The sequence below is a fragment of the Ictidomys tridecemlineatus genome (assembly GCF_052094955.1).
Source record: "Ictidomys tridecemlineatus isolate mIctTri1 chromosome 1 unlocalized genomic scaffold, mIctTri1.hap1 SUPER_1_unloc_2, whole genome shotgun sequence".
NCBI lineage: Eukaryota > Metazoa > Chordata > Mammalia > Rodentia > Sciuridae > Ictidomys > Ictidomys tridecemlineatus.
The window spans coordinates 1,125,449-1,133,496 of NW_027520943.1; positions in this window are offsets into that span (position 1 = coordinate 1,125,449).

Genomic DNA, 8,048 nt, shown 5'->3' on the forward strand with positions numbered 1-8,048 from the left:
CTCACAGGTAGGAATTAGAGTCAATTGAAAGAACTAGGGCTTCATCAGGAGCAGCAGGACCTGGCACCCTAGATCCTACACATTTCCATCACTTTAGTTTTTGAGAACCCCAAGAAGGCATCAGCCAACAGGGGTGCTCAATGCTCACGCCAGCTGTTCTGGGTTCCTGGTTCACTTCCCTTCTATACAGAGGTCTTCTATAGATCACTGCCAAGCATCAAAACCATCTTCTCTGTCCAGAGGTCTTTCACAGGATGGTGTCAGCTGGCATCACTGCATTGTGACAAGGACTGCTCTGCTAACTCTGCCAAGTCTCCAGGCCTCCTCAGTGAAGAGACAAAAGATCCAAAGAAAGAAAAGGCCTCAGGCTGGTGTTGTGGCTCAGGGTAGAACACTTTTCTAGCATGTGTGAGGCACTGGGTTCAATTCTGGACACCACATATAAATAAACAAAATAAAGGTCCAAAAACAAAAAACACCAATCTTTTAAAAAAGAAAAGAAAAGAACCACTAACTCTAATCAGAGGCAAACAGAAAAAGGGAATACAGAGAAATCTGACGAGGATACTATTCAATCCCCTGTATTCTTCAATACCTTTCTAATCAATGAGGTGGTATTGTAAATGTAAAATTTCCAAGCTGATTCTAAGTCACAGAGCCTGAGTTAAAGTGTAAAAAACCAGGCATCCTAAAGTTTCCAAAGTGCAGAGATTGGGTTAAAAAGTAAAAGGCTAGGTATTGTTAGAGTCCCTCTGCTACCCCCAAAACCTGTAATCCCTGCAGCTGTTAGTACAATACTGGAACTGCCCAGTAAATATTTTCACTGACTTTCTGGTTGTTTAATAGCTAAGGGTTCTGAGTTGCTTGGCACGTAGGCATTGCAGGACCTAAACCAATCAGTTTGAATGTGTACCCCACCTAGGAGCACCCATCACTCCTGCCAGGGGACATAGAAATGTCAACTCAGAACTGTCTCAAGTGTTGTATGTGAAGCCACGTTTAAAGATAGGTATATAGTGTAGTTAGTAAATCGGGTCTAATAACCAGTGAAATATAAAATTAAGGCAATATTGAGAATGGAGCCCAGGAAAGCAGAGCAGCAGTTGGGGAAATTGAAATGTTAACATTCCCAAGGCCAAGAGCCCACTCTAAAGAAATGTTAAAGAAGCAGCTCCCAGCCAACTGGGAAGTGCTAACCAAAGGCAGCCCCAGGCCCTTCCTGCTCAGATTACTCCTCTGGCCTATCTACCCCTCACCTTTAGTCTGCTCATCTACATTCTATCACTTCAAGACAACAGAACAAAGGACAGAAATGTGGGAAAGATGAAAGAAGACTTTAGCTATAATCCCTTCCACAGATTGCACCTCTTGGGTACCCTTTTTCCTCCAGGTAGAAGTCTTTACTGCTGTCCTTAATACAGTTTCTACTTTCCACTCTAAACTTGCCTGGGTGTACTTCTCTGGTGTTATACTTAAGCATTGCGGAAGCAAGGACTCATCAGCAGTAACATAGGTCCAACATGTTTTTCTGCGAAACTGTCTGATAAAGGCTGGGGCTAGAATCTCCGGGATGGCTGTTCCAGCCATCAGAAAATCTCCACCATCCACCTAAAAGAAAAGTTTCTTTTTCAGTCTTAAATCACTTATTTTCATGTTGGGAGTATGTTGGCTCCTATTCTGTTAGCTAGTCAGCCAGACAGAAGGGCAGCATTTAAACATGGGGCTGGATTTTCTTCCCGTTTCTTGCAGATAGGTAACCTGGCCTCTCTGTCAATTCTCTGGGTGTAGAGTTCTGAGGACCTTGACATGGATATGTGTATTTTCACATATCATGTCCTGATATTTGACCATTTTTTCATTAGCCAACCAATAGTGTCCTTTATATTCTAACAATGTCAAATTGAATGAGGTACTCTGACAACCAGCTCTTGTCCCATGGCCACTTTATCAGCTTCCAATACCAGAAGAGCTGTGGCTACAAGGGCCCGTAAACCAGGTGGCCAGTCCTCTGCTACAGAGTCCAGCTGTTTAGACAAATAGGCCACTGGAAGGTTCCATGTCCCCAGCATCTGAGTCAAAACTCCCATAGCCACTCCAGACCTATTATGGACATACAGAAAGAAAGGCTTTGTGAGGTCAGGGAGCCCTAATCCAGGTGCACCGGTGAGTGCTTGTTTAATATCTTCAAAGGCCTTTTGCTTAGTTGGCCCCCATATTAGAGGATCCCATTCTCCACTCTTTGTGGCTTCATAGAGGGGTTTTGTCTTAACTGAAAGATGGGGATCCATATATGGCTGAACTCAGTAGCCCCCAAGAATTCTCTAGTCTGATGGCAGGTTGAAGGGACTGGAATTGAGCAGATCTCCTGTTTCTTTTGAGGCCCAGTGGTTGTTCTGTTCTGTTGCTGAGTCAGATGGTGACTAAGGTATTTGACTTTTTCTTTATAGATGTGGACTTTTACGTTAGAGTCCAGTGCTCTCACAAAGATGGTGTACTCAAGCACCTGGGAGGAACTGTCATTTAGGGAAGGGAGGCATATATAGAGCCTCTGGTGCTTTAAGATGCAAAATTTTTTGTTGTTGTTGTTATTTCTCAGTGCAGGATCTTGGCTGCTAGGATTCTCCAACTCTTAAATCTAATGTAAATCTTAACAGAGACTGATGATCTGGCATATCATTTGTGTAAAAGCCACTTATGTCAATCTCGTCATGGGCTGTCTGCCAAGGATGGAGGGCAGTGGTGTGGTCCCGTGCAGGTCCCAGTGTGGCAGCCACATTGTGCCCACCTAGGTGTTGCTCCTTGACTGTGTGGCTTTCTCCTCCTGCCAGGTGGAAGCCTGCTCTAATTGTCCATAGTAACTGCCCCACTTGTGTTTTTGTTCAGTATGCCTGGGTGCATGGGGCTCTGTGGCCCTTCCTGCTGGTGGCTCCCAGCGTGTGGCTTGGAGCCAGGGTGGCATGTCCTTTTGGAGTGAGCACCCTATGGCCCACTATCGGCTGTTAACATGAACATATTCATGGTTCATTTGGAGGCTCGCAGCAGCTGAGCCCTCCTGAGGTGCTGGGTCCTGAGCATCAGATGCAGTTGTGTGTCTATGAGACCCCTGCCATATTCGTCAATCATCAACTTCCAAGCAAGTGGGAAGAAACTGAAAGGAGGGGCTGGGGCCAAAGGCTGGAGGAAAATATTCACTCCTTCTCTGTTCAAGGCTTAGCATTTGAGCATGGCAGTGGGTGCTTGCCTGCTGGGGCCACTGGAGGCTTCCCATTTTTCTGGCCATGCCTTTTTTTCTTATAAACATTTGGACCATTGGCTTTGTTCTAGTGAGACCCCCCCCTTTGAGTGACCTGGGGTTTGTGGTGAGGGCCACTGTAAGAAGATTCATCCTCCTCTTCATCTTTTTGGTCTGCCTGTCTTTGAGTCTCTGGATCTCAATTGATGAAAACTTTGGTGGCCACCTTAATCAACTCACTGGCACACTTCTCAGTAAAGCCCTCTGGGATGGTATTTTTTGGCAAATGGCTCTCTGAGCCTGTCCCACTAAGGCTGCATTGATCACCTGTTGCTTGCACCTGTGCATTTCTTTACTGACAAACTTGCATTGTGGCTGTTACACTTGTATGTGCCCCTCCTTTCCCGGAAACCTCTGGGCAGACGGAGGGGCGGCAGCGTAGGTGGCCTGGACATTTAGCTCTGAGTCAGTTGGGCACATCTCTTTTGATTATTGCTGCCAGAGAAATGTTCAGGGCTATGGAGGGTGCAACAGGGAGATGCTGGAGCAGCGGGAGGCAAATCTCAGCTCTGATTGTCTGCAGATGTGCTGGGCTTAGGCTTGGGCTCAGGGCCCAGACAGTGTGTTTTGTTCTCTTTTTACTTTTCTTTTAGAGTTTCTATGAGGGCTTCTTGACATCTCTTCATTTTTAGACCTTCTTCTTTGTTGAGGCCCCGTCCTAGGTCTGGATAACGGGCTGCATCAGATCAGTCATGGCCCAAGCTTTCTCCATGTAGGAGGGAGTATGATTTTTCCAGCTTATGAGCTCAGTGGTGGTGAAAGGCTGGCACACAAAACTGCCTTGTCTCCCTCAGACATTTCCCTTCTGGTCAACATGGGTATGTCCTTTAGTCCCTTGCAGGGGCATCTGGAGACTTCTCATCTGAGTTGTAGCTATGGTCTTAGGACAGATCTTCTACCTTCATCTTTGAAGGTGAATGAGTCTTTGGTCCTAGGAAGCCTTTAGCTCTGAGGAAATCACATAGCAAGGAATAGCAAGTATTGGGGGCCATCATGTGTTGCCTCTGAGGACAAGGGGACTGAAAGGAGAGTCTGTTGTCCCAGTGGTCTTGGCAAAGTTGGGTAGAGTGGCACATAAGGGATTGGGTCGTCTTCTGGCTCACAGGAAAAACTGTTTGCCTTCCCCTTTCCTACTCATATTTTCTGTTTAGCTGCTTTCCGCTGGGTATTAGAGATGCTCCTGGTGAACATCAGCTTGGACTGTCCATCTAGACAGGTTCTCAACTAAGGGGGCTGTTTCTGAACTATCTCTTGCAAGCAGTCAATATAAGCAAATTGGTTCAGGGGTTCCAACAACAATCAAACGGACCCCAGAAATGACTCTCTCTTCTAAAGATTTATCTGGTGGCCAGCCCACATCTTGGGTGGGCCATTCTAATTCACAGAGTACACAATATTTGTGGAGTGAGTTTCACTCCATAGTTACCAGGAAAACCTGGATCAGGATTCTGCACTTGCTTTGGCCCTTGGGTTGGGTCGGAACCTTTCTCTTTGTCTGTCTCATTAACCAAGTTTTACACACTTTCCCACAGACATTGCCAGGACAGAATTTCTATACTGCCCAAATTCCAATAATTCCCAACGAAACAAAAAGGGAGTCACGGTTTCCCCTCTACTTGCTGTCCCTGAACAGAGACTACTCTGATAACTCCCTGGGTTCATTTCAGCTTCAACTACTTTGGACAGTACTCCGGACCCAACAGAGGTTGATCTGTTGTAGGGACGAATGAGGCAAGGCACCGAAGATGGCAGGAAACAGTTTTATTTGGCTGTAGCCAGGTTCATAGGGTAGAGCCTTTGCTGTAATCAATCAATTCCCTGAATCCCGAGTTCAGAAAGTTTCAAAGTTTTGTACCAAGCATGTAAGGGGAGGGTCTCAGAAGTTCACAGTCTGCAGAAGTTCACATTAAAACAGCTTCTTCTTTCACTGTTTTGGGCAAGTAAACTCTTCAAGGACAACACCTGAGAAGGGGAGAGCTTCTTTTCCCCTTTTTTCCTCTCCCTGCCAGTTGTTACCAAGGAACCCAATTGTAACTTATCTTAAAAATATAGACATCTCTGTGAAGCCCAACTCAAGGCCAGAGGCCTTGTTTGCACATCTATTCAAAGTAGTATACTGAATATGTTTGTGAAAAACTAGTAAGGGGTGTCCAGCACCTGGAGGTCTGCTATCTTCTCTGCCAGTGGTTAAATAAAATAGGGCAACAAGAATATAGGAAGTTTATACATTGAACTCTTTTGCAGAGACTCTTTTGCTGATAGTCTTAAAATCAGCCATGGTAAAGATTTCTGGAGAATCCCAGTTAAGACCTTCCTGTGGAGAGAGGGAGTACCACTTCAATGCTTCAGGGTCTGAGCTGTGGTCTTATTAGAAAACCTGTGGGTGTTCTGGCTGTTCTGGGAAAATCCCATCTCCCCCTAGATTGTGACCAGTGCTTCAACTCCTGTTGGACTGGGTTGCATCTTTGGAAATTTTTATACTATGCTGAGCACTCTCTTCAGGTCCTAGGTGTCTTGTTGCTAAATTTAGCAGCCCACTCTTTCTTTCCTTTGTCTTTTTTATCTTGTGAAGAAGAATTAGAATTCTTTGGTTGCCCACTCAACCCATCCCTACCTCTCCTGATTCTAATTGGTTTGTGGTTCTCTGACCTGTCCTGCTCTGCTCAGGGTCTGTTAAGTTATCTGCTTCTATTGCCCCTTGCTGTTTGGATTTTTCTGTGGGTGACCCTCAACTGACCTAATGTCTGCAGATTTAATCTCCTCCTTGTTGGCCCCTTATATTTCTTTTTTGCTTTTTGGTATTGGGGATTAAATATGCCTCACACTTTTAGGCAAGCACCCTACCACTGAACTATGCCCCTAGCACCTAAGTAGAGCTTCTTAATGTTTGTTCTTCTGTATCATTTAGAAAATGAAATAATTTTATTTTACTATATTGTGAAAACAAAGAGTTTATTTTAAAATTCAAGTGATGTAGAAAGATCTCATTAGGAAGTACTCGAGAAAATCATATCTAATGTGATACTAGTATTAATATTTTCATAGTTAATTTGAGGATATCACCGTGGATTTGTGTTTACCATGCATATATAACACATAAACTTACCTGAATGAACTCACATTTTTTTCCCTGGCATTTTAAAATTTTGATTCTCTTTTATTTATTTATTGGCACCAGGAATTGAACCCAGGGGCACCTAACCTCTGAGCCACATCCCCAGACAATTTTTAATTTTTTAATTAGAAACAGTGTCTCACCAAGTTGCTAAGGGCCTCATAAATCGTTGAGATGTTAGACCAGGATGCAAGAAAAGACCACTGACTCCAATTAAAATCAAATTAAAGCAAGCTTATTATTTCGACCAGCCGGACTGCCTTTTCCTCCCAAAACGGTGGGAACAAGACAGCAGCCCCACCTTTCCTACAGCCCAGCTTTATAGCCCAGAAAGTTACACAAAAGGGGGGTTACAGATAACAGAACTCTGACAAGCATCACACTAATGGTAGTTTACATTTTTTGCTGGCCCCAACATCAGAATTTATGAGGACCATTAGAGTCTCAGAGAGGGTCGTTGTCTGGCCAGGGAAGGCCAATATTTATGAAGTGTCACTAAAGTTTCAGAGAGGGCTTCTATCTGGTCAGAGAGCCAGGCATGGGTGAGTTCAAGGCACGGGCAGGCATTCCAAGCAGGTTCAGAATTTGCAGTAATTTATAGTAAAGCCGAAATTAGCTTTTCATGGCTTTGTGGCAAGATGGCTCCCAATTTAATAAAAGATCAGGTTGGGTTTATCAGAGACTGGCAATGAATTCTCAGTCCTCCTGCCTCTTCTCCCCTAGAGGTTGACCTTCAAACATGAGCCTCTGCTCTTGGCCTGTGGGTGACCTTCTATGAAGGGCTTTAAAGTCCAGTGTGGAGACAGATGCTGAATCAAGCACAAACTGCTGACCTTTCATTCCCTGCATCATGTACTTATTCAGTGGAGTAAAGGGATTATAATTTTAAAATTTTTGCATCAGATTGATCTCTTTTTAGTAGCAAAGGGATGGAAACTATCCTTAAGCCTCAAGGTCTGAGCTGTTTTATTAGAAAACCTGTGGGTGTTCTGGCTGTTCTGGGAACATTCCTTCTCCCCCTAGATTGTGATCTGTGCTTCAACTCCTGTAGGACTTGGGGGCGCCTCTGGAAATTTACATTATTTGCATAAAATACTATGCTGAGCACTCCCTTTAGGTCCTCAATATCTTGTTGCTAAATTTAGCAGCCTGCTCTTTCTTTCCTTTGTCTTTTTTGTCTTGTGAAGGAGAATCAGAATTCTTTGGTTGCCCACACAACCCCTCCATACCTCTCCTGACTCTAATTTGTCTGTTGTTCTCTGAACTTTCCTGCTCTGCCCACTGTCTGTTAAGGTATCTGCTTCTATTGCCCCTTGCTGTTTGGATTTTTCTGTGGGTGACCGTCAACTGACCTAAGGTCTGCAGCTTTAATCTCCTCCTTGTTGGCCCTTTATAGTTCTTTTTTGCTTTTTGGTATTGGAGATCAAATATGACTCATAATCCTAGGCAAGCACCCTACCACTGAGCTATGCCCCTAGGACCTTAGTAGAGCTTCTTAATGTTTGTGCCTGTGTATCATTTAGAAAATTAAATAATTTTATTTTACTAAATTGTGAAAACAGAGTTTATTTTAAAACTCAAGTCATGCAGAAATGTCTCATTAGGAAGTAGTCGTGGAAATCATAGTCTAATGTGACTTCA